The sequence below is a fragment of the Triturus cristatus genome, chromosome 2_1 (assembly GCF_964204655.1).
Source record: "Triturus cristatus chromosome 2_1, aTriCri1.1, whole genome shotgun sequence".
Classification (NCBI taxonomy): Eukaryota; Metazoa; Chordata; class Amphibia; order Caudata; family Salamandridae; genus Triturus; species Triturus cristatus.
The window spans coordinates 50,988,554-51,015,460 of NC_140581.1; the positions used below are offsets into that span (position 1 = coordinate 50,988,554).

A 26,907-nucleotide genomic window follows, 5' to 3' on the forward strand; every position below is an offset into this window, starting at 1 on the left:
TGTTTGATTCAACATCAAGCCTGGCAAGAGTCATGGACCTTGCCTTGTGCCACACCTCGTGGGTGGTTGAGTCGGAGCACCCAAGCACCACAGATCTGCACCTTTCCCCTGGAAGACTTTGCACACTTTTGATCACTTTCTGTGACCTCGATGAATCTGTTCCTAAAGGAAGGCATGTGAGGAGAGGAGATGTGTGTGTGCGTGGGTGAAGATACGTCTCATGGGTGGTGAGTGAGAGGGAGGCCGTGGTGAGAGGCTTGTCTTGCATTCACCATCCCTTGCTCTGTCTGTGTGTTGAATGTCTGAGGGCTTCATTTGCATAATTGAATTCCACATATTTCTTTTGTTTGAATGTTCTTCTCTTTCCCTCCCCTGTTGATTTCTTCCCTGGACTTTGATGCTCATTTGGCAGTCAGGGGAGAGCTGCAGGGAGGGGTCACTGTGCAGTGGGACCTCCCCCTTCTGCCTCCTCCTACGGTGCTCTCCAGGCTCTTTAAAGGCAGGGTGTCTGTGCACAGAGGCGTGCACTGTGCAGAGGGATCCTTCGAGCACAGACTGAACCACCTGTACCTGCAGTGACCTCTTCAGACACCAGGTAAGGGACAAGCAATGTGCGTGAGTCCAAACCAGCGCCCCTGCTGCAGGTACCTGAGGCGATGGCCTGGCCCTTACTGAGAGCAGAGTGTCTGTGCACAGAGGCGTGCACTGTGCAGAGGGATCCTTCGAGCACAGACTGAAGTGCCTGTACCCGCAGTGACCTCTTCAGACACCAGGTAAGGGACAAGCACTGTGCGTGAGTCCAAACCAGCGCCCCTGCTGCAGGTACCTGAGGCGATGGCCTGGCCCTGACTGAGGTAACAGCAAACCGGGGTCAGACCTGCCTCTCACCGTGTGCTTTATTTACCGTCCCTTCTGATTGTTCATGATAAACATTTTATTGCAAAATAGAGGAAGCGTTTTACTGTGCTGGTCCTAGGAGAGCCAGGCAGCAAATCTAGAAAGAACAGCACTTCGATGAGGTGCACACCCTGGATTTAGTCATTTCACAAACTCCCAAATGTGGGCGTGGCAATCAGCTGTCAATGCAAAGAACAGATGTGCACCCGTGCTTTCTTTTCCCATATCCAGCAATTTAAACGTGTGGAAATGTGCACTTCAGTGCACTTCCGGTTTTCAAGTTTTGCTCTCCATCGAGGACAATATCTTTCCATGTCGCGATAGCTCTGCAGGACGTTCTGGGGCTATTTTTACATGTGCAAGAATGTTGAGGAACTGCAGTTGAAAGAATGATGGATTGTGAATGAATGAGAGTCAGTGAGTGAATATCTATTAATGTATGTTAAATTAGTATAGCAGGGACCTCGCCAGGAGGCAGAAGAGAGCTGTTCATGGTGACATGCAGAGAGACCGATTGAGAGTGATTAACACAGTGCAGTGTCTGTAAAGAGAGGTGCGTCTTCCAATGAGAGAGGCTCTGCGGGCATGAAGACTCGTTTACATGAGCTTGAGTGCAGTGTCTGTAAAGAGAGGTGCGTCATCCAATGAGAGAGGCTCTGCGGGCATGAAGACTCGTTTACATGAGCTTGAGTGCAGTGTCTGTAAAGAGAGGTGCGTCTTCCAATGAGAGACGCTCTGCGGGCATGAAGACTCGTTTACATGAGCTTGACTGCAGTGTCTGTAAAGAGAGGTGCGTCTTCCAGTGAGAGAGGCTCGGCACGCATGAAGACTCGTTTACATGAGCTTGAGTGCAGTGTCTGCAAAGAGAGGTGCGTCTTCCAACGAGAGAGGCTCTGCGGGTGATACAGATCAGGGTATCAAAAATATGCCCACTACCACTGATAGAGTAATCTCACAGTTACACGCACATACATTCATCATAGGCTAGGGCCCATTTCACTAACATACACTCAAATACTCTACCAGCAATAAACCTGTGGGAAGGAAACTCCTAAACCACCCTGCATCTATATCTAGGCGATAGGACCTGATTATAGTGGTTGTCACTAAACATAATATAAACAATCTATAAACAATATCAAAAAGTATTCAATAAATGACAAGGAAAGAAATATTCAACACCATGTTTAAAAGTTATATTGCTTTATCTAAAATTAGTCAAAGTAAATCAGAATAAATCATTTCTCATAGTTACCTATTCTAACTAAGTGTCAGAACGGGTCAAGACCAGTCTCTTGGCAAAGTCTCCCACCCAGGACAGTCCTCAGCATCAGTCCTCAGCAACGCAAGTTCACGCAGCGAAGGTAAAATGGCAAGTGGCAAAAGGGCAGCGAAAACCCTCCCTAAGCTAACAGTTTTTATAACAGAAAATACAATAGAAACACACATTAAGTTTGCAGAATACACTGAATCACTGAGCAGAGCGAGAAGGAAAAGATGCAACATTGCAACATTTATGAATCTCCGCTCAGGAAAAATACACACAGCGAAGACTACGGAACAGGAACCAAGAAAATAAAACATGTATCACATTTTATCCGGCTTCTCCTCGGCCATCGAGCCACAGTTCAGAGTTTCCCTCTAAGGCTCCTTTGTCTTCCAAGGACGCCAAGGACACTTTCACTTTTCTTGGAGATCACCCAAAACTGCTGCTGTCCTCATGGAAAGTTTTATAGAAAGACTACGGTCAGTTGTCTTTAACCGAATTCCAGCAGGGGTCTCTCTTGCCACATCACAGATTTCGCCTGCACCACAGCTCAGCCAGGCTTCAAATCATTCTCAGTCATTTCACAAAGGCCTCCATAGGCCACAATAGACCATCTTTAATTAAAGAGACAAAATAAAGATTACTACATCATAATGATTAGACAGTGTTAACCCCACTAATACCCGTATGTGTATGCATTTATCTAGCTTTGCGACATATAGAGCATTAATTCAGACAGCGTTTTGTGCTCAAAATAAATAGCACACAGCAACGTTTAAACATGAAAACTTGCACGTTATTGTGAATACATAAACAGCACACGCATGCTAACCCTCGTGTAACCTTCTCTTGTGTTAGGACAAACAGGTTGATTAATAGAACGCACTTGCACAAGACAAATAATTAGTTGTTAATTATTAATAAATTAATAAAACGCATAGACATGCCAGAGCTTCAAAAGCCCCAGAATTTTCAAAATGAAAACTCTGCTCCAGCAATCCCCCCTTTGGTGATTTTATCACCAAATAAACCCAAAAAAAAAAATTTGTGAAAATTTAGTCCCATTTTAGGAGAAATCAGAAATGTCTTTTCCCCTTACACAACATTAAACACCAGTCACTCTTTCATCATCCCTTTTTGTCTCTAAGTAAACACTCTCCCTCAATTCTTCTAGTTCAATTTCTTGAGGTTCTCTCTTCAACCTCTTGTTTTTCTTTTCTTTATTCAATTTCTTCCTCCCTCCCCTGTTTTTACAACACACACACACACTAATCTTAGTATCAGTAAAGCAACGATTATACACGACAAAGGTCAGGCAACTTGTAATAAGCCTTGTTCCCACACACATAGTACACTCCTGGAAAAATTGTATCTTCTCCACCTCTGAAACCCCAACCAGTCGCAACGAAGTATGTATCATGGCACTCACTAGTCCCCACGAAATATGTATCATATTGGGATTTCCTTCTGGTAATGCATAGTTTACCCTTCTGCGGTGCATCTAGAGCTAAAGTTGGACTAGCCCCATCTTTCAACTCTTTTCCCATCTCAATGTCCCAAATTGTCTCACTCACTTCATATTTTCCCCCTTTCTCATGCATGTTTATTCTCCTTTCCTCTATATTCATATAACAGTTTAGAAAAAACATTACTAGAAAAATTATTAATTGACCTATCTTTGTGTATGTAACTACTACTTCTAATTGGAACTACTTTTTGTGAATTCTTCTCTATATTAGTCATGTTTTCTGTGTCCATTCCAAACTCAATCTTAAAAATAACTAATAAAACTAAAACAAGTAACTAATAAAACTAAAACACCCCATAGAAGCATTAATAATCCAGTACAACAGCAGCACATCTTGCACCACCTTTTAAAGAAGGCACATCTATTTTTATTATTCTCTATGTTAGCCATTTTGCTTTAACCTCTACTACTCCACTACTGAAATTAGAACTTTTCAAATCTCCAACATTTTGTTCCAAACTCTTCAACTTCTTCAAAGATCTTTCCGTTCACTTAGACCAAGTGAATCCTTCTTTTACTCAGTGTGGATACTCATCATTTTTCACTCCAATTTCTTCAACATCAAATTGTATCAGTTCTCCAACTTTTAAATCCTCAACATCTGACTCTTCTCCAATGTCAATCAAGAGTACTTTCAGGATTTCACCAGTATCTTCCTCAACCACTTTTCTCAAGACCACTTCCGGATTATCTCGAGTCACTGTTTCTTCTTTTCCTTCTTCAGACAGTGTCACATAAGACCATTCCGGTGATCTGTACTTTTGGTTGGGTCTTTTAACTCTTTTTATTTCTACTGGTTCTTTTGATTTCTTCCATTCTTCTTTTTCAGCTTTTAAAGTTTGACTGGATACTTCATTCACTTTTTCAGCTTTTGATGAATTTGCTCTTATTATTCTGTATTTCACCCTTTTAACTTGGTTGTTAGGCCAACGATCTCCTTTCACAACCTTTTTCGGCTTCACTTTTTCAACACTCCTTTCTCCAATCGAAGTTCTCTTTCTCAGAACTCGACCCTCTGTCTGTTCATTTTCATCATCCGATTCTGTTTCAATTGCCTTTTGCTTTCGTTTCTTAGCAGTTTTCTTTTCTTCCACAGATTCTTTCACCACTATTTGAGACTTCCCTACTTCTGTCCCTCCTCGGGTCTCCAACATGCAATCTTCTTGCTGTCTACTTATCCCTTCACCTAGCTCCTCATCAATGTTCCCTACACCTCCTCGGGGGTCTTCCGCAATCTGTCCCTCTCTATCTTTTTCTGACCCTGTTTCTTCATGAATAATCTCAAGTGGTTCTTCAATCTCCTCCTCTTCTGATTCAGGAGTAGTCTCTGTGTGATTTCTCTTTTCTTTTCTTTTTCCTTCACTGCTACTTGAAACTTCAGGCTTTTCAACAGAATTTGATCTCCTCTCTGATACTCGCAGTGAATCTCTTGAAGCTCTCTCTGCTTCTTTTCTCACTGATTCTGTATCATCAGGATCTTCTCCATCACTGGAATCTGACTCTTCATAATACTCTTTACCAGTTCCCTCTCTCGGGCTTGGAATTCTCAGAGTATGACTTACATGTACCCAGTGTCTCACTCCAGCACACTTTACTGCAGTCGTTGTAGTCAGAATAACTTGTCTTGGCCTTCCCCACCTTGGAATCAAGCAATTTCTTCTTCTGTGCACCTTAATCCTTACCCAGTCACCTGGACTCAGATCATGGGCTTGCTTCTTCTCAAGTGTGGTAGCTTCTTCTCCATCCCGGTGAAATACAGAATGAACTGCGTCAGCCAGGCCTTTACAGTAATCCAAAATCATGTCATCAGTTATTGTCACCAACTTATTTACAGGCACGCATGCATGGCGCATAGCACGTCCCATGATTATCTCGTGCGGACTCAAACCAGTAGTTCTATCTGGAGTAGATCTCATGGTCATCAAGACTAGAGGCAAAACGTCTGGCCATTTCATGCCAGTGGCTAAACACATCTTTCCAATTCTGTTTTTGATTGTGCCATTAATCTGCTCAACCACACCAGAAGCCTCTGGTCGGTATGCACAATGTAGCTTCTGCTGTATTTTTAATGCTTCACAAATCAAACCAATGAGTTCATTTTGGAAGTGTCTACCTCTGTCAGATTCAACTGTAACTGGAAACCCGAACCTAGGAATCAACTCTCTCAAAAGTAATTTTGCCACTGTTAATCCATCATTTCTTTTAGTCGGGTAAGCTTCCACCCACCTTGAAAACAAACTGACTACCACTAAAACATACCTCAGTCTGTTCACTTGGGGCATTTCAATGAAATCAATCTGCATTCTTGTAAAAGGACCTCCTTCTCTGCCTATTGTCCCTAGACTCACCACTGTCTTTTTCCCAGTGTTAAATTGCTGACAAATCAAACACCTTTGACAGATGCTCTCCGCAATTGTCCTAAACTTTACATTGTACCAGGTCTGTTTAAAGGACCTAACCATTGCGTCCCTCCCCAGGTGTCCCTGGCCATGATACATCCTTGCCATTGACGACAAAATTGAGTTTGGCATCACTGGTCTGCCATCTCTGTAGACCCAAACATGGTCTGTTTCTCTTGGAGCACATCCTGCCTTAACCCAATCTTGTTTCTCTTCTTCTCCTGCCTCATTTTGTAACTGCTTCACTTCATCCCACGTTTCTAGGACATTAGTAAACATCACAGAAGGGAAAGACATTTCTTCCTTCTCTCTTTCCCTATTAATTGACAGATTCATTTTAGCGCAATATTGCGCCACATCGTTAGCATACCTGTTGCCAACAGTGATAAAATCCTCCCCTGTAACATGTGCAGCACATTTTACAACCGCTAACTCCTTAGGCAGCTGTATCGCCTCAAGCAATTTTCCAATCAGTTCAGCATTCTTTATCGGAGTTCTACCCGATGTCAAGAAACCTCTTTGTAGCCACAGTTGGCCAACGTCATGCACCACTCCAAATCCATACTGACTATCAGTCAATATTGTTGTTCTCAAATCCTTCCCAATCTCACAAGCTTTTGTCAATGCCACTAATTCAGCAACTTGCACAGATTTCACTCCTTTCAATGGTGATGCTTCCACAACCTCTGAAACTTTGCACACTGCATATGCTGCACATAGCACACCATTCTCATTTCTCAGGCATGATCCATCCACAAACAACACATGGTCATTCTCAGGTAAGGGAATATCCCTTATATCTGGTCTCGGTTTTGTACAGTACTCTAGCACATCTAAGCAATCATGATCATCTTCCATCTTTATACCCACATTCTCAATATCCGGCAAGAGTGTCGCTGGATTCACATTCAGTTTCTCTTTTTCTCTCACTGGAAATGCTAAGTAAGTTGTTCTATCTTCAGATTCCTTTCTTTTCTTATACCACCTATCCTTCCACTTTTCTACATCACCCCATCTTCGCAATAGTGCTATCATTTTCTTAATCTGTCTTGTTCTACCAATAGCATTCAAACTCTCTATGTCCTTCTCTGTGAAATCCATCCTGTATGTTTTCTGTAAAGCCTTTATTCTGTCAATGTCAATTCCTTGCTCATTTGCAATTGCTCTCAGCCTGTCATGTGTATTTCTTGCCCTCCATGTTATGCTCTTGCACATAAACATTAATTCACCATCATGATGACTTTTCAGGATTTCTGTTGGAACTGTTCCTGTCACAAGCTCTTCTAATTCTATACGTAACTTAACCACATCAATAACTTGTGAATCTTTATCCTTTTTCTGAAGAACTTTCATCCAATCATTTAAATCGTCAACTGTTATTTCTGCAGTTTTTCTCACTGGAACCACTTTTTTCTGTGGTTCTAAAATTGGCATCCCTGAACAACTAGGTTCACTAACATCCAATAGTTCACTACATGTGTCATGTCTTGTTTGTCTCAGGTCACTACATGTGTCATGTCTTGTTTGTCTCAGGTCACTTCTCCCTGTCCTTTTATCTGAATCTCCTGAAGGACCAGCTGAATTTGTCAAATCATTCGCAATATATGGAACTACCAGTCCATTCTCACCTGTCCTCTGTTTATCAAACACTGGAATTACCGGACCTATAGTTACAGGCACCGTAACAGCTTCTAGATTCATCGTTAACTCTCTAATTTTCTCAGTCAGTTCTGTTGTCGTCTTTGCTAATTGTCTAGCATTTTCCTCACTACCTCTATTCTCTCTACTACCTCTTGATTCAGATGTCACTTTTTCTTTCTCAACTGCATCTCTTAAAGGAGAAACAACTGGTGTACTCTCATCTGGTTCTGATCTATATGGAGGTGGTCTCTTGTAAATCATGTCATTCAGGACCTCATCCTCATATTCTCCATATCTTCTCATACCTGACTCAAGAACCTTTTCTTCATGGCTGAAGGATGCAAGTGTTTTCGCTGAAGATAGCAACTCACCCTCTCTTGTCTTAACCTCTTTATCCTTGCTAAACCACATCTTAACTTTTCCAAAGAAGGTTTTTTCCTTTTTCTCTTCTTGGTAATACATCTTAGTAAGCGTTTATCAAACTCTCTATTCTCTCCGTATTATAAATATACAATACGAGTTAACGCACCAATCCTGGAGTGTCTGCGTCACTAAACAGCCGCTGCAGTCTCTGTCTCCTGTCTCTGTCACTCGTCTACCCCTCCTTTACAAAAACTCTCAGTAGACTTCGTGTGTCAAAATTTCACAAAATCTATTAGTTACAACATAAAACATCTCCATTGTCTGCTTCGCTAACCACAGAATAGTAAAAGAGTGTCTATTTCTCAAGAGTCAACAACTTTCATACATCTCATAACTGTTTCCTCTAGGACTTATCCAAAGAGTCTTACAATCAATAAATGTATATGCATCCACGCACATTCATACAAGAAAAAATATAGTACATACACACAGAATCCTGCTTCCCGAGAACAGCGCACAATCTGTCCCACTACAGAATTATAACATACAACAACTAAGCAGCTTACCTCTGCCCAGTTCTGCAAACAAGCTCAGAGAATACCTATTACTCCTCCCGCAATAAGCTTTAACGGCAATCCTTACGGATCCCTGGGACTTAAGACCAGAGTTTCACAGATAACCTTCACTATGATACACACTCCTTATATACCAGAAATATATTCTAATAGTAACATACAATAATGTCACTGATTCCGAACCCAGACAATGTGAACGCGCAACTTCAATTGTCACACGTAATTCCTTACAATCCCGTCTTTCCCGAGAGCAGCATATACACCTTCCTCTGCCCTACTACGGAACTGCTTCCAGCTTCCAAATTCCAGAAGCACTACATATAACTCAACATGACGACTCCAACATATAATATTAGTACATATACCAAAAACATCAAAATAAATCAATAATCAATAAGCTAATTTACAAGCAATCTTATCTTATCAGATCAAGACAACCATCTAAACCATCCTCTGCTACCAGAGAAATTGATACAGATCAGGGTATCAAAAATATGCCCACTACCACTGATAGAGTAATCTCACAGTTACACGCACATACATTCATCATACGCTAGGGCCCATTTCACTAACATACACTCAAATACTCTACCAGCAATAAACCTGTGGGAAGGAAACTCCTAAACCACACTGCATCTATATCTAGGCGATAGGACCTGATTATAGTGGTTGTCACTAAACATAATATAAACAATCTATAAACAATATCAAAAAGTATTCAATAAATGACAAGGAAAGAAATATTCAACACCATGTTTAAAAGTTATATTGCTTTATCTAAAATTAGTCAAAGTAAATCAGAATAAATCATTTCTCATAGTTACCTATTCTAACTAAGTGTCAGAACGGGTCAGGACCAGTCTCTTGGCAAAGTCTCCCACCCAGGACAGTCCTCAGCATCAGTCCTCAGCAACGCAAGTTGACGCAGCGAAGGTAAAATGGCAAGTGGCAAAAGGGCAGCGAAAACCCTTCCTAAGCTAACAGTTTTTATAACAGAAAATACAATAGAAACACACATTAAGTTTGCAGAATACACTGAATCACTGAGCAGAGCGAGAAGGAAAAGATGCAACATTGCAACATTTATGAATCTCCGCTCAGGAAAAATACACGCAGCGAAGACTACGGAACAGGAACCAAGAAAATAAAACATGTATCACATTTTATCCGGCTTCTCCTCGGCCATCGAGCCACAGTTCAGAGTTTCCCTCTAAGGCTCCTTTGTCATCCAAGGACGCCAAGGACACTTTCACTTTTCTTGGAGATCACCCAAAACTGCTGCTGTCCTCATGGAAAGTTTTATAGAAGGACTACGGTCAGTTGTCTTTAACCGAATTCCAGCAGGGGTCTCTCTTGCCACATCACAGATTTCGCCTGCACCACAGCTCAGCCAGGCTTCAAATCATTCTCAGTCATTTCACAAAGGCCTCCATAGGCCACAATAGACCATCTTTAATTAAAGAGACAAAATAAAGATTACTACATCATAATGATTAGACAGTGTTAACCCCACTAATACCCGTATGTGTATGCATTTATCTAGCTTTGCGACATATAGAGCATTAATTCAGACAGCGTTTTGTGCTCAAAATAAATAGCACACAGCAACGTTTAAACATGAAAACTTGCACGTTATTGTGAATACATAAACAGAACACGCATGCTAACCCTCGTGTAACCTTCTCTTGTGTTAGGACAAACAGGTTGATTAATAGAACGCACTTGCACAAGACAAATAATTAGTTGTTAATTATTAATAAATTAATAAAACGCATAGACATGCCAGAGCTTCAAAAGCCCCAGAATTTTCAAAATGAAAACTCTGCTCCAGCACGGGCATGGAGACTCGTTTACATGAGCTTGAGTGCAGTGTCTGTAAAGAGAGGTGCGTCTTCCAACGAGAGAGGCTCTGCAGGCATGAAGACTCGTTTACATGAGCTTGAGTGCAGTGTCTGCAAAGAGAAGTGCGTCTTCCAACGAGAGAGGCTCTGCGGGCATGAAGACTCGTTTACATGAGCTTGAGTGCAGTTTCTGTAAAGAGAGGTGCGTCTTCCAACGAGAGAGGCTCTGCGGGCATGAAGACTCGTTTACATGAGCTTGAGTGCAGTGTCTCTAAAGAGAGCTGCGTCTTCCAATGAGAGAGGCTCTGCGGGCATGAAGACTCGTTTACATGAGCTTGAGTGCAGTGTCTGTAAAGAGAGCTGCGTCTTCCAGTGAGAGAGGCTCTGCGGGCATGAAGACTCGTTTACATGAGCTTGAGTGCAGTGTCTGTAAAGAGAGGTGCGTCTTCCATTGAGAGAGGTTCTGCGCGCATGAAGACTCGTTTACCTGAGTTTGAGTGCAGTGTCTGTAAAGAGAGGTGCGTTTTCCAGTGAGAGAGGCTCTGCGCGCATGAAGACTCGTTTACATGAGCTTGAGTGCAGTGTCTGTAAAGAGAGGTGCGTCTTCCAGTGAGAGGGGCTCTGCGGGCATGAAGACTCGTTTACATGAGCTTGAGTGCAGTGTCTGTAAAGAGAGGTGCGTCTTCCTGTGAGAGAGGCTCTGCGGGCATGAAGACTCGTTTACATGAGCTTGAGTGCAGTGTCTGTAAAGAGAGGTGCGTCCTCCAGTGAGAGAGGCTCTGCGCCATGAAGACTCGTTTACATGAGCTTGAGTGCAGTGTCTGTAATGAGAGGTGCGTCTTCCAGTGAGAGAGGCTCTGCGTGCATGAAGACTCGTTTACATGAGCTTGAGTGCAGTGTCTGTAATGAGAGGTGCGTCTTCCAATGAGAGAGGCTCTGCGCGCATGAAGACTCGTTTACATGAGCTTGAGTGCAGTGTCTGTAAAGAGAGGTGTCTCTTCCAATGAGAGAGGCGCTGCGGGCATGTAGACTCGTTTACATGAGCTTGTGAAACAAGCTGGATAAATGTGTCTGTGCACAGAAGGAACGGGTCTTTTGTCCTATTAGAAACCACTTTGAAAGAGCACCAAGGTCCCAACTCTGAATGTCTGGGAGGCTTCCATCAACGAGGGCTATCCTCAATGCTGATGTAACCGCTTAGCCATGAGACTTTCCAACTCCAGCGCTCAGCACTTTTTGGGCTATTTGGGGTAGTTTGCATTTAGGCCTCCATAATTTATTTTGTGATAAAAGATCCACGCCAAATTTTCCTCCTTTTTTCCAATATTAGAGGAATTCCACGATGTGTGGCTTCGAAGGGGACTGAGAAAATATGCAAGATATAGCTACATTTTTATATTTGGGTGGAAAAAAGGAAAAAAGTGCTCCCAAAAAATGCATTTTTTCCATCTGAAAATGACATCAGTGAAAGGTTTGCTGTGCTAAAGTCTCCCTTTTCAAGGTGCAAGGGCGCCTCCACTGCGGGCACAACTGTTTTTGTGCAATCCTAAGAGGCGCTTCTCTCTTTCTGTGTGCTGCATTCTGGATAGAGGATAAAACGAAGAGAAATGAAGTTATTTCTCCTTCTTACACCTCACCTCGAGAGCCGTACAGATTTGGAGCCGCCCTAGGTATAATAGTTTTGTAAATCTGGGGCAGCTTCAAATTCCATGGGTGTTGCGTGGGAAAACCCATCGCAACACTGATGCGATGTGTAGCCTCACTCATGATTGCTGAGGCCCCTCAAAGCCATGCAAGGTGGCTTTGCATAGCTTATAAATCTGTTTTACAGCCCATATCACTCATGTACCACATTATTTGGTGCAAATGTGATGCAGGGTTCCCATAAAAGAGCCCCTAACTGTTAGAAGAAATTATGAACAGGAGTAGGAAACAATGGCCACTAATGGCCACGTCTTATCTGTCACTTTTTGTCCTGATGGTCAATCTACAAAAGTAATGGCTCTTTTCATTGCAGAAATATATACGGTTTGTCGGATGTCAAAACACCTAAGGTATCCTGAGGCAACAAGTGAGCTGCACCTCACAACGGCGTGTCATTGTGCACCACCTGTAGTTCAAAAGGGGAGATATGTAGAGTGAAAAACTTGCATCAGGGAAATCTATTTCTTTCTGAAATTATCACCAGTTATGGGGCTGGGCACATTGGTTATTTGCACATCTCTGAATGTAATTCAGACAGCATTTTTCAAAGTGTCTTCTTTTTTAGTTACGGGCTTATATTTGGAATGCACAAATGCAGCAAAATTCATTTCGTGATAACACAGACAGCCTCATGCATCAACCCAAAATCCAGTCGGTAAAATACCGATTCGCTATTAGCTCCCGGTATTAAGTTAAAAATACCCAATCCCAATGCATCAACCCAAAAGCAGAAATCGCTATTTAAGGAATCCTTAAATACCGATTCCTTAAATACCGATTCCTTAAATACCGATTCCTTAAATAGCGATTGCATTTAAGGAATCCCAAAGTGAGATTCCTTAAATGCAATGCATCAAAGTTAAAAAATTAGCGATTTCGCTAATAGGGGGAGCAAATTACCATGAGGATGAACTGCATGGTAATTTGCAAAAACTTTGAAAAATGCACTTTTGTGCATTTTTCAAAGTTTCATGTTGCGCACACACATGCCCTTAGAGCATATGTGCACATATCATTTTCAGGGGTGCTATAGGGTGTCATTTTGACACCCTTGCACCCTTGAAATTGCATGAGCAATTAGCGAGAACCTACTGGTACTCGCTATTTGCTCATGCAATCTCCGATTCATTCCTATGGGCCTGGAGGCCCATAGGAATGATTGGGACGGCATTCCTTAATTGCTACTCGCTATTTGCTAGTAGCAATTAAGGAAAGTTAAGGAATCGCTATTTGAATAGCGATTCCTACATGCATAGCCTTTTGCTATTCCTTATTAGCGAATCCTTATTTTTCGCTAATAAGGAATCGCAAATGCTAATGTTGATGCATATGCCCCATGGTCTATTATTCTATTTTTCCACATGTCTCCTGATAAAAATGGTTCCTCATTTGCATGGGTCGGCCTGGTGCCTATGATAGGGAAAAGTCCAAAACGACACATCACATTTTTCCACTGGAAAAAAACTCTTTTTGCAGTGTGGGCAGATTTTGAGCCTTAGCTCAATCAGCTCCTAGGGAAACCAGGCATCCCCGCACATTTTTGAAAACTAGTTTTCCTTAACCATAAACCTTTACAAACCTCAAACTTTGTGTAACATGCACATTTCTGTAAGGGAAGTTTCTGGAAACTTTGGAGAATCACACATTTTCTAGAACGCGCTCATTGCTACATGTCTCCTGATAATAATTAAACCTTGTGCCAGTGAAAAGGAACGCAACATGGACAGATCACATTTTTCCACCTAAAACTGACCCTCTTGATAGAATTTTGGTGGCAGTGGATTTTGGGCCCTGACTCAGCCTGCATTTATGGAAACCTACAAAACCTGCCCCTTTTTTAAAACATTAGAGATTCCAGAGTGGGGTATCTTATGTGGCTCTATCCAAGATTTCTTACCCATAAGCCTTTTCAAACGTTTTTACATTCAAAACTGGCCCTTTTTTGCAATATAGGTAGCTGTTATTTTTGGACCCTATCTTACCCTGTACCTAGTGGGAGCTAGAAAACCTATGCACCAAGGGGATTTCTCTGTGTGGTAACGTTAGTGGCTCTCGCTAGGTTTTCTTATTATTAAGCCTTTTCAAATGTCAAAATTTGCCTAAAAACATAACTTTACCTCATATTTCTGTGAGGGAAACTTCTGGAACCTGTGGGAAGCCACACATTTCCTACCATCCAGCATTCCCCCCAGATTCTCATGCAAAAAGTACCTCATCTGTGTGGGTAGGGCTTTTGCCGCAATCAGGAAAGGGCTCAAAACACAATATGGACATTTTCAACTGAAAAAATGGCCCTTTTGCAATGTCGGAGGCTGCAGATTTTGGGCCCAAGGGAAACTGAGCAAATCTCTGCATTTTTCAAAATTATACACTCACGGGATTCCAGGATGGGATGGCTTGCATGGAGCTCACTGGTTTCCTTACCCTTAAGCCTTTACTGACCTCAAACATTTCCTAAAAAACATACATTTTCCTAAAAAATTTCTGAAGAAAACTGCTAGAATCTGTTGGGCCACACATTTCCTGCATTCCTGCATTTTCACACGTCTCCTGATAAAAATGGTACCTCACTTGAGTGGGTAGGCCCAGTAAACACGACAGGAAAAGGCCAAAAACTTAAATGTACACATCCCATTTTTTCACTTAAAACTGACCTTTTTCTGCAGTGGATTTTGAGCCCTTCCTCTGTTGCACGGATTTTGCCGGAAAAGACAAACTGTTGTTGTGTAGTTCTTATGAATCTATATAGGATCTGCAGGTTTAGACAACATAAACTGTGGGACTGGTGTCCAGACTGATTTCAGACACCCCCACCGGATATGTTCGCCTGTATACCAGCTAGCTCACAGTGCCAATATGAACTCCTCTTATTTGTATGTACAAAGATTCATTCAATATTCTGTATACTGATTTAATACTGTTTCAACTGTATATATGTGTATTCTTTTATGATGGTTTTTAACCACCGAATAAAGAACTATTGAATTGAATTGAATTGAACTCCTCTTACCAAAGAGAAAATAGTTTATGGCAACTATCGAACATGACAACCCTGACCCCTCAGGGAGTCTGGAAACTGTACCGTACTTTTCGCTCAGTCACCCATGCTTACTTTGTCTCAGAAAGATACACAAAATAAACAATGGGGACATTTTCAATAAGCATTTATTGAGCCAGCGTCATTCTAGTATCAAATAGGTGTGCTGCAACAACCATAAGACAGAGACAGATATAAACGGTTATAAGCACCAATAGAGTAAATAGATGGTAGACATCTACCATAGTGCATAAGATGTATGCAAATGTACCTAGCATGTATGTAGATATATAGCCAATAATCCCACTAGGATAAAGCCAACCCCATCCCCGTCTTGGTCTCAATTCGACATCCCTTGAGGGATGTCAGACCACTGCGTGCTGGAGTGTCTGCATGCAGGAGCCTCATTGTCTTGTGTCAGCATGGAAGTCTTTCTCCTCTGCCTGCCCCAGCAAAGATATGGTTCCTATATACCCAAAAGGTTCCCTCGTGGGGTTCTACCTTGCTGTGTCATATCGGCCGAGGATGACGATAGGGACGACCCTTATACATCGTTATTTGGCAGAAGTTGCAGGGGGTGGTAGTCCTGCTGTGATTCTGAGAAACCTCATCATAATTAATGAGGCTAACCTTTTGACGAAACCCACATGACATTTATGCAGCACCTATCTAGGTAAAAGGTCAGCACAAACCCGTTATGTAGTACCATGGTACAGTAAATGTAGGTGAAAGGTTAGGTGACCACCCAGGCCTATATTGGGGTACATTACCAATCATAATACTGTGTTTAAGGACAACAGGACATCAGAATGTAGGGACTGAGTCTCTCTACAACATTAGTACCTGTCTGCCTAATCCTGGCGAGCTCAGAGTGCCTCACCTGAACTCTTAACCTTTCTAGGGTAATAGGTGATGTCGGCAACCTTGAACATGACCCTTTGGTCCCCGAAGGGAACCATGGAAAACAGATCCTCCTCTTTCATTGCTCACTTACTCACTCATGCATGCCCATAGTAACATAAAAAATACATAATTGTTTACAATATTTATTTTGAAACTATCGTAGTCTGAAGCAAATGTGCCTACGGTCATCAGGCAGATGCAACAAAATACAGTGATCAGCATTTCTAACAGGGTGTAAAGAATGAGTATTCAACCATGACAAATTAAATCCGTCTAGGGCTAACTTTACTGTGAGAACAAAGGGATAAATATGTGATCCCCGGAGTTGGCCTCAAATCCCATAGCTGGTGTATGTAATTGGATGATCTGCATCATGATTGTAAACTTAAGGGCATATTTATGAGCCCGTTGAGCTGCGGTTGTGTCACTTTTTGTGATGCTCTGGTGCGGCAAACCACCAAATCATATTTATGAAGTCACACACAGCCACTTTGCGTGGCTTTGGTTGGCTTCATAGATATGGAGTAAGGCAAGGCAGTGCAAATCTCTGTGTTGCCTTACTTTGCGCTAGGAAGGCATTTCATGGACGTTGCGGTGGGAGTTCATCATGTGTAGGTTTGTATACTAGAAAAGGGATACTCATCTACGTATGACCAAGCATCTGGGTCAATATCTTGTATAATTGACATAGTGTGGGCAGCAAACAGTCCTGGACTGTTCTTAAACCCGTTGGGAATTGATATAAATGACTTTGGGAGCCTGTCATCGAGAAGGCGCTCTAATCCCTGCTTTCAGGCACTATTGTTTGGCAGAAAAAAACATTGTAAAGATCCAAGATTGTTTTAGATCGTTTACAGACAATATTATTAAGAAGCACTTTACTATGTGTATTTTGTATCACAAATGTGCACGTACGACTGTTAAGCTGTCTGTAGTCTTAGAGTACACAGTATGAAGGGTCCTGCTTGACCACAGGAAAAAGAGGGTTATTCATTGGGGGATACAAGACTCAATTACACTCTGGTATTCTAATTGTGAGAGTATTTCTCTAACAGAAGCTCCTTCGTCTTATTTAATAGGGTATTGTGGTTGATCTTTTGGGATGGATCATATGGGTATCACATCGCAAGGATAATCCTTATCCCAGCAGACATGATTGCAGTATAAAGCAGGGGCTTGTGCAAGAGCCCATTCAGATGCACAAGCTTATTTGACCTCATCAGGGACAACCTCCTAAAATGATGGAATGATTGTATTTTCATGTGGGGATGGGTGTACGAACTCCGCAGGCCAATCTACCTCTGCTAAGAGAATGTCATAGGACGATGTGAAATTTTCCCAGACTATCACTTGAATGGTGAGCAGTATGTCAGACTCAATTTGTATATTCAAACTGTATAATCTATTGGGAGGGCCTACACGCTATTTCAGGGTTTCATCTGTAATATATTTTTCATTTACTCTTGCAGCCAGAAGCTTTTGGAGATTCTGGCCATTATAGTGACTTCTGCAGCACTGTTGAGGAGAGTCACTGCCTACCTCCTGTCCAGGAGGAAAGTTCTCAATATTCGTGGCATATTTTATGGTAATAACAACAGCTTTGTTGTTCTGAACTTGGGGCATAAATGGTGAAGGTTTCTCCTCCTTCTTTACCTTCACATTAGATGAGCATTGTGAGTCCTTTTTGGGTTTCACATACTCTTCCTGTCTGCACTCAGAATGTCCTCCCTTCTCATATTGTTTATCTGATGAGTTCTGAAAGGAACGACAAGGACGATCTTCAGAATTCTGATTAGGGGTGGGCGGAATTTGCGAAATCCACTTTCGCAAATTATCGCGAAAATGTTAAAAATGATCGCAAACAAGCAGAAATAACGCGAAGATGCAGAAGTTTTTTCCTGCATGTTCGCAAGATTTTCTGCATGGTTGCGGCTCGCCAACTTACCCATGTGGTTGCTCGCGGGCGCGGCCATCTTGTTTTCAGTTGTCTCGCGGTGCATGATCGCGAGAAGAAAGACGTGATCGCGCGACGCATGACGTCACTGCGGGCACAAACTGTCGCGAGACAGCGCAAATGGCTAAAAACAATACAACATCTCATGGAGAACGCGACCGGATCAAGAAAACTTGTCGGCGAACGCAGGGATTCAGGTAAGGCGATCGCGCGCGCGCGAGAATGTATTATTTTACAGCGCGAGCAAGAAACAAATTATCGCCAAGCTGCAGAATGCGGAAATTTTTACATTTTCGCGCTCTCCGCGGAACGCGAAAATGTCAAATTATCGCAATTTCCGCGAACGGAACGAAATTTTCGCCCAGGCCTAATTCTGATAACTCTCAGTTGGTTTTAACTGTGTGCGATCGAGCAAATCATAGTTCTTGTCAGAAGTCTATGGTTGTGGAGAACTTACTTTTGACCGAGATCTTCCTTTAGATTTGGGTTTCTCCCATTGTTTTTCAACAAACTTGGTGGTCTGTTTGGCAGTGTCCTTGTCGAAACCAGGTTTGCCAAGGTGTGTGTAAATTGGTCTGGACCCCAAATTATTGTGACCTATTGATGTTTATACATCATCACTAATTATAGGAAGCTCACATTCCTGGTCGACTGCTGTAACCTGCGCGAGCCATTGGCATATAGCCAAAGATGCTGCTTCACCTTTAATGTCGGATATAATCCTGAGGAGACCATTGGAAAGTTTCCCATTAATTTCATCCCCAAATCCAGGGCAAAAGCTGCCCGTGTTCATTTTTTGTGTGTTTCAATACCTTCCATAGAACTGAGATAGAAGGAGTACCATGTGTTATGGTATAGACTGTAGCAAAGACTTTGTCCCAATTGGAGCAGTGACCTATTTGGTTTAAATTCTATGTTTGTTTTGTGGTCCAGTAAGGTGAAAGATAACTTCAATTTGATTAATTTGTTGGGCAATCCAACAAGGAATTTTCGCACATTTTGTAGCAGTTTTACCCATAATTTAATGTATTATCATGGAACTGATTGAAGGTACAGCAGGTAAATTTGGTTATCCTTCTCCAGCTGCCCTTGCTGGCACAACTATCAAGGTGTTCCAAATACTACGTTAGACGTCTGTATAGTCTAAATAGACCATTGTACAATTGCAATAGCTCAAGAGCATTGAGGTTTTGTATATTTGGTCATGGTGTATAACCAGCTAGTGCTGGTCATGTGGCCCCTTCATTACTAAGGGGGCCTGTGCATACATAATCTAGTACGCATATTAGGGCACCTAGGAAACAATTTTGTTCCCAAACAAACAGAGGAATCTCTAACTGTTGATATGCTCTGTAATGCTATAGTGGTGGAACAGCAGTATATGTATGAAATATCTGTGTATTTCCATCCACAGCAGGAATACTGGCCCAAGGATAAGCACTGTGGACTTCAACCACGAATATTACAGCAAATCCTACATTAATATGACGTGTATTTTAAAGCTCACATTCCCCCAAAGGTGTTTTGACACTGAGTAACAGATGTTTATTGCTGCCCAATTCAGTGTTACTCATTTTATCAACCTCAGAAGTATGAAAGGCTGAGTGGACCCACCGGAATTCAAACCTGTGACAGGAGGTCAAATATAGGCCCCTACAGTGGACACATTAGTCCAATAGGCTACCTGACCTGAGATTGCAGAGCCCATATGAAATGAAATGTCCATGGACTGCAGGTCTGAAATTTTCAGAAATAGGTATAGGCTGTGGAGCCTCCATTAATATATAAAACAAGGGCATCAACGTAGCAACACTAAAATAGGTATTCCTTTTAGAGTTCCAAGCTTGAAAAAATTAAGTGCCTCCTAAAATACTGTGAAGGATAAACCCCTAATAGCACGGACGTGTCCGGTCATTGAGTATAGGCTACTAAGGGCACGCATAAGTACTTCTCAAGAGACCTGCTAAATAAGTACCAGACCCATGTTGGTAGCGCTATGTTACATGGATTCTTCTAGGAAAGCAGAACTGTGTCTAAGGATGACAGGATGTCAGAATGTAGGACTGAGGAGTCGGTTAGGATGGCAGTCAGACTTTGTTGCGTCTGCCATCCTATCGGAGGTGGGACCACCGACAGGATGTCATCAGTCCCGCCAATAAAATCACAATGCAACCACCTCCCAGGCGGTCACATTGTCTATGTGTTGTTTTGCGGCGGGTGGTGCATGCTGCAGCACACGCCACATTGCAAAACATAGACATTAAAAATACCCCTGCACTACGTGGCAGGCACCGTACGGTGCCTGCCAGATGGTGCAGGGATATGTAGGGGGCACCCAAAATCAAGGGCCAGGTGGAAAGGAGGCCTGCTACGGGCCCACAATGTCCTTTTCCGCCAGCCTTTCCATGGCGGTGAACTGCCATGAAACGGCTGGCAGGAAGGGACATCTTAATCCCTACGCCGGGTCTTGGCGGGCACTGCCACCATTGCAGGGAATGCAAGGCCCTCCGTCACACTGGTCGGATTAGGGAGACTGTTGGATGCATGGTGGTTGGTGTTTCCGACTGCCATTAACCCGCCCTCCGTTGCAATATGGTGAGCGGGTAAGTTGCTTACAATTGCGAAGAGACCGCCACTGTCTCACCACCATCAAAATCGGCCCGGAGTCCCTCTACAACATTAGTACCTGTCGGCCCATTACGGGCTAGCTCACACTGCCTCACTTGAACTCCTAACCTTCCCACAATAACAGGTGATGTCGGCAACATTGAGCATGACCCTTTTGTCCTCAAGGGAACTGTGGAAAAAGATCCTACCCTTTTCTTACTCACTTACTCATTCATGCAAGCTCGTAGTAACATTTAAAAGACTTGATGAAAGTTTACAATTTCTTTATTGAAACTGTGATAGTACATTATGAAGCAAATGCGCTGTGATCATTAGGCAGATCAGCAATACTAACAGGTTGTAAAGACTGAACATCCGAAACATGGCAAATTATTTCCATCTAGGTTTACTCTTATTGTTAGAACAAAGGGATATATACGAGATGGTTCTATGACAGAATATCAAAACCACAAATTTGATGCGACATAAATGTTGTGGTAAAAATATTGATCAAAAAAATAGTGGTTTCCTATACTTATAATGTAAATAACAAACATTTTGAGAAAAAAATGGTCCTACACAAATATTGTAAGCATACTTAAACATGGTAAATATTAAATATATGATCATAAAACATTATTATAATGTAAACTAAATACATTTTGAAAATGTTAAATTATATATAAATTGTAAACTTGTAAACTTAAAAACTAAATCTCATGTATATATGTGTATATTTATTTAAACTTGGATCATTTAAAACAGTTATTAAATTAATGATAATATATTTTGCCAAATTTTAAAAAAACAAGGAGATGCTATATATATATATATATATTAATGATCCTTGAATTGTTTTGAACTGCACGAAAACCATTGGAGGTTATTAATTAATTTTGAGCTAAACCACAAGTTCCGGCGTGCATCAGTAATAAGCACCAAAGCAGGCACACCGGAGGCCAATAAAAGTTGACAATTCAGGGAACTGTGGGAGCCAAAACACTGCTTGCAGTCAAAAAGCCTCTGAAGAAAGAGCATGAAGCTCTGAAACGCGTCAGGCTGGGGGGATGAAAGAATTTGGAATGAAAATGCCTGTTCTGAAATAAAAGGTTTGTGATAAATCACCGGCTGGAGGAGTGCATCTCTATTGCAAGGGCATCTTTGCACCACAGCTAGGGTTTTTCGGGATACGAAAAATAACAGCAACCACGGACTCTTCAGGCTTTTCAAATGCAAGAATTTATTCTGAAAGAACGGCCCACTCTACGCGTTTCGGGACTTGCTCCCTTGCTCACGAGTGCCGTGGTGACAATAAAGCGTTGTTTTAAGTAAACAAACATGAGATCGTATACACAATGCAACAACAGAGAAAACAGACTTCGTACCTCAGAGTTACTTCACTCCGTGTGGAATGTATGTCGGCATGTCACGCCATCTTTGATTTGCTAATGATCTATCAATTGGAAAGCTAATACGATACCAGTGCACATTTGAAAAGGTCGAATACAAAATAGGAGCAGTAATATGATGCATTCATAATTGGCAATACATACAAAAGCATGGATGTTTTACGACATAAATAATTGCAAACGTCTCTGACTGTTTTGGATAAAATGTCGTTGTACCAATTCCTCTATAATTCATTTACTGCAGGTTTCAGTGGCTGTATTCACATTTTAAATCAATTGAGCCCAAGTGGGCCAATTCTTACTCCACAACACAGTCCTTAATCTTAAACAATCCTACCATTTAATCATATTATTATTTCCTTCTTTAACGGATTCATCCATAGATACTTTAGCTCTTTTGCATTTTTCCGAGAGGTAAACCTTCTGTTCTCTGCAATAAACGGAATAAACAAAAACCACACATTAATTTTCACTAAAAAAAGAGATATTATACACTACACCACACTACAAAACATTTCAACAGAAAATTGATTACACATATAATTAAAACTCGTTCATTAGCTTAGGCAGGATATCTCAAACAATGTCTAAAACCAGGTATGATCTCTTAACCCAAGTGAACTAACTTCCATTTCCTCATCACAATTGTGCCCTATAGGAACTAACGTCCTGTACTGTATAATTAATTTAGACTCGAGGCGTCTCAGATCTTGTACTCTATTGCCACCTCTTTCATTAAGTCGCACCGAGTCTAAAACACAAAAATTCAGAAGGGCGTTGTTTTGCTTGTGGTGACTTTGAAAATGTCTCGCCATGGGATATTGCTTGTCACCAATTTTTATTGCACGTAAATGCCCTAACACCCTTTTCTTTGCCTTGTGAATGGTACTACCGATGTATGCTTTTTTACATGGGCAGAATAAGGCATACACTGCAAATTCAGTATTGCAGGATGTGTGTTTAGTAATTCGAAAAGGTTTACACTCTGGTGAGAGTTTACATTCTTTTTTGTGTGAGCTCTTTTTACATGCTTTACAATTGCGACATGGGTAAAACCCTTGTATTCCCAGACTTCTTATTTCAGCAGGTTCCACTGCTCTACACAAAGTGTCCTTGAGGGATTTAGCTTTTTTAAAGGTGATCTGGGGCAGCATCCCTACACTATTGACTAGATCTTTATCAGTGTGCAGCACTGGCTAGAATTTGGTAAGGCTTTTCCTTACGTCATGTGCCTGTCTGCTAAATGTAGTGATGAATCTAATTCACTATCAATTTTATCAACCAGTAGTGAAGCTCTAGTTCTTTCGCTAACTTCTGTTCTAGCCTTGTTAATTACTGATCTCGGGTAACCACTCTCAAGGAATCTTTGTGTCATGATCATTTCTTCATTTGCGTAACTAAAATACCAGTCCCGAACACTATGGATCAGCAAGCATCTGGCAATGATCTGGATGATCAGTGAAGTACTGATAATCAAACTGGAGGAAGTACGACAAGTGGAAGTGAATCCTCAGTTTTAGCCAACAATAGTTCAGTAAAAAACAGCATTTTAACAGAGTTCAGTCTAATGGCCAAAGGAAGACATTCGGGCAACAAACAAATTGGGTTTCACTGTCGTGGACGAGGAAACAGAGGCAGAAGAAAGCCAAATATAACAACATCAACAGAATTCGAAAGCCCTGTGGGAAGCAGAACAAGGGGACAGATCAAGAAAAAATAATGGAAGAGGGAAGGTGTTGGCGGCACTCCTGTTTGAAAAGGACTATGATATTTTGCATTCAAGACGCCAGCAGCCCACATGGGTATTATTTTGTAACTTCCAGTCCCAGGATGCACTTTTTCTATACACTGGGGGTAACTGGTGGGCTAGTTGAACCCCAGGGACCCTCAAGGGGATTTAGTCCCCTAATTTACAACACTGCAGGGGGCGCATTTGCACAGTAGTGCAGGGAGGGGGCGTGGCCTGATGTGACAAGTGTGCAAACATGCCCTGTGGTGCGTTTTAAGTTGGGGGATTAAGTCCCCTTGAATCCTGAGGGTCCCTGGAGGCCATATAGCCCACCAGGTTTGTCCAGTAAGTGACACAGAGTTGTATTGCAGAGAGGTGTAAAAAGGGGCATGGCCTCGGACCACCTCTCTACAACGCAGCTCTGTGGCGCTTACTGAAGGTACCTGGTGGGCTAGTTGGCCCCCAGGGACTGTCACGATTCAAGGGGAATTAATCCCCCAAATTAAAACCCACCAGGGGCCACGATTGCACAGTGGTGAAGGGAGGGAGTGGGGCCTGATGTGACATGTGTGTACTTATGCAATCACTCTGCCAAAACCCAAGCACTTATAAATTCACCATGCACTCTCCTTGCAGCATACTAATCATCCAGTCGCTACCCATGCACTCATGCAATGACCCATGCACTAACTCATGCACTGCTACAATACCCTGAGCAGTACCCATGCAGTCCAGCCATCGCCTGTCACTACCCATGCACTCCTCCAATCACCCAGCGAGCACCATGTACTTATCCAATCACTCCACCAAAACCCAAGCACTTATAAATTCACCATGCACTCTCTTTGCAGTACTCTTTTCTTCCAGTCAGTACCCATGTACTCATGGAATGACCCAGGCCCTAACAAATGCTCTGCTACAAACCCCTGTGCACTACCCATGCAGACCTCTAACCACCTACACAGTACTGATTCTCTCCTCCAATTACCCAGGTTGTACCCATGCACTCTAGAAATTCCTCTGTCACTACCCATGTACTCCTCAATTCACCCATCCAGCATCATGTACTTATCCAATCACTCCGCCAAAAACCCAAGCCGTTATAAAATCACCGTGCACTGTCCTTGCAGCACTCTAATCATCCAGCCACTACCCATGTACTCATGCAATGACCCAGGCAATAACTCATGGCAAATACAGAGGAGGTTGTGCTAATTACAGGGGTACACCAATGCATAGTGTTCTCTTGTGTATGTAGGTGCTTTCACTGTATTCTAAGTGTCTTTTAGCATAGCACTGGCTCCGGTCCTGGCTAGTCAGAGTCAGTTACCACCAGTAACCGTCACTAAAAGGTTAGGGGCACAGGAGGATTTTCTGCTCCTCTGTTGGTTCTTTCTGCACATTTCTTGCTTCTTCCTGCACTTTTCTTCGTCTTTCTGGACTTCTGTTGCCTCTTTCTGCATTTGTCTTGCTTCTTTCTGGCTTTACTTCCTATTTCTTCACATGTCCTAACTTTGTAGGCAAAGTTAGAAATTAGCATTTAAAAAACCATTGAAATTCACAAAAAAAAAACCCATAGGTTTCAGGCACGTTATAGTTAGAAATTAGTAATTAAAAAACCTTAGAAATTCACTGAAAAAAACATAGGTTTCAGGGACGTTATAGTTAGTTGGACGTTTCACTCGTACAAAACCATAGAAATTCCCCAGTTATAGTTAGTTCAGCTATCTATAACTCGTGCTCCCGCAATGCACTGCTGATGACATCACACATTACATCATTCATGACATACTCAGTGACATCACTGATGACATCATTGAGAGCGTCTCAAATGACATCACTGATGACATCATCCACGTCAAACTCTGATGCACCTCCTCACACTCTAATATAACCTTTGACTATGGTAGTCTGTAAAATACAGACTACCATTTTCGAAACCATCAACATACCAATACCAGTTACTACATACAAACTCACTGATTCCTAGATCTACACACACATCCACTCATTCACCCATAAAATCACTCATACATACAGTCACTCATCAATACAACACTATCATATGCACTCATACACCTATACAGACACTCACACACTGCCACTCATCCATGGAGTTACTCAGATACCTAGTCAGTCATGTAAAGAATCAATCACACTCCCATTTCCTCACCTATACAGTTATACACACACCACCTCACTTATTCAAACATATGCTAACACATACTTACTCTCTTATACAATCACTGATTCAAGTACACATTCATCCATACAGCCACTCTCACAATCACTGACTCTCACGTAAAGTAATTTATATACTTCAACTCTCACATACACTGCCTTTTACATATGTAGTTACTTGGACATGTACCACTGAGACATCCAATTTCTCACCAACACACCCATACACACACTCACCCGCCCATACAGCTATTTCCACATGCACTCTTGAACCCATATAGCCAGTGAATCAACCACTCACACATCTATGCACACTTCCCACCCACCCACACACACACTCAGTCTCCCATACAAATACTCAGGCAACCAATCAATAACCCATATAGGCACTTCTGTAGTTACTGACCAACACATGCAGCAGCTTACACAACAACAGACAAACTGATACACACATTCAGACAGTTTAGTTACTAACCCATGCATTCGGTAAGACACATTTAATCACTCACTTATACAGTCAGTCACGCACCGACTAAATCCTTCATCCAGACACTTATACACCCACTCATTCTTCAATACACCTTGGCTTATATATAAAACATATTTAAACTTTACAGAAACACACAGTCTCTAGATGATGTCATCAGTTGTGTCATTTGGGATATCATGAATGATGTAATAAGTAACGTCATCAGCAGTGCATTGTGGGGGCGTGAGTTATAGTTAGCTGAACTAACTACAACGGGGGAATTTCTATGGTTTTATATGAGTGAAATGTCCAACTAACTATAACATGCCTGAAACTAATATATGACGTTATCCCGCTAACTATTACCCCCATACCATCACCCTGCATTTTTTACAACACACAT

At 41.9% G+C, this 26,907-nt stretch overlaps 1 protein-coding gene across 3 annotated transcripts in view; it reads left to right on the forward strand.

Annotated features, from left to right (window-relative positions):
• Positions 1-406: 406 nt before the first annotated feature.
• Positions 407-26,907, forward strand: part of LOC146863711 (uncharacterized) — a 265,537-nt gene continuing 239,036 nt past the window's right edge. For all 3 annotated transcript variants that reach the window (XM_085627864.1, XM_085627865.1, XM_085627863.1), the window contains exon 1: positions 407-595. The gene's annotated coding sequence lies outside the window, so the exon portion shown is untranslated. The remainder of the gene's footprint in view (positions 596-26,907) is intronic.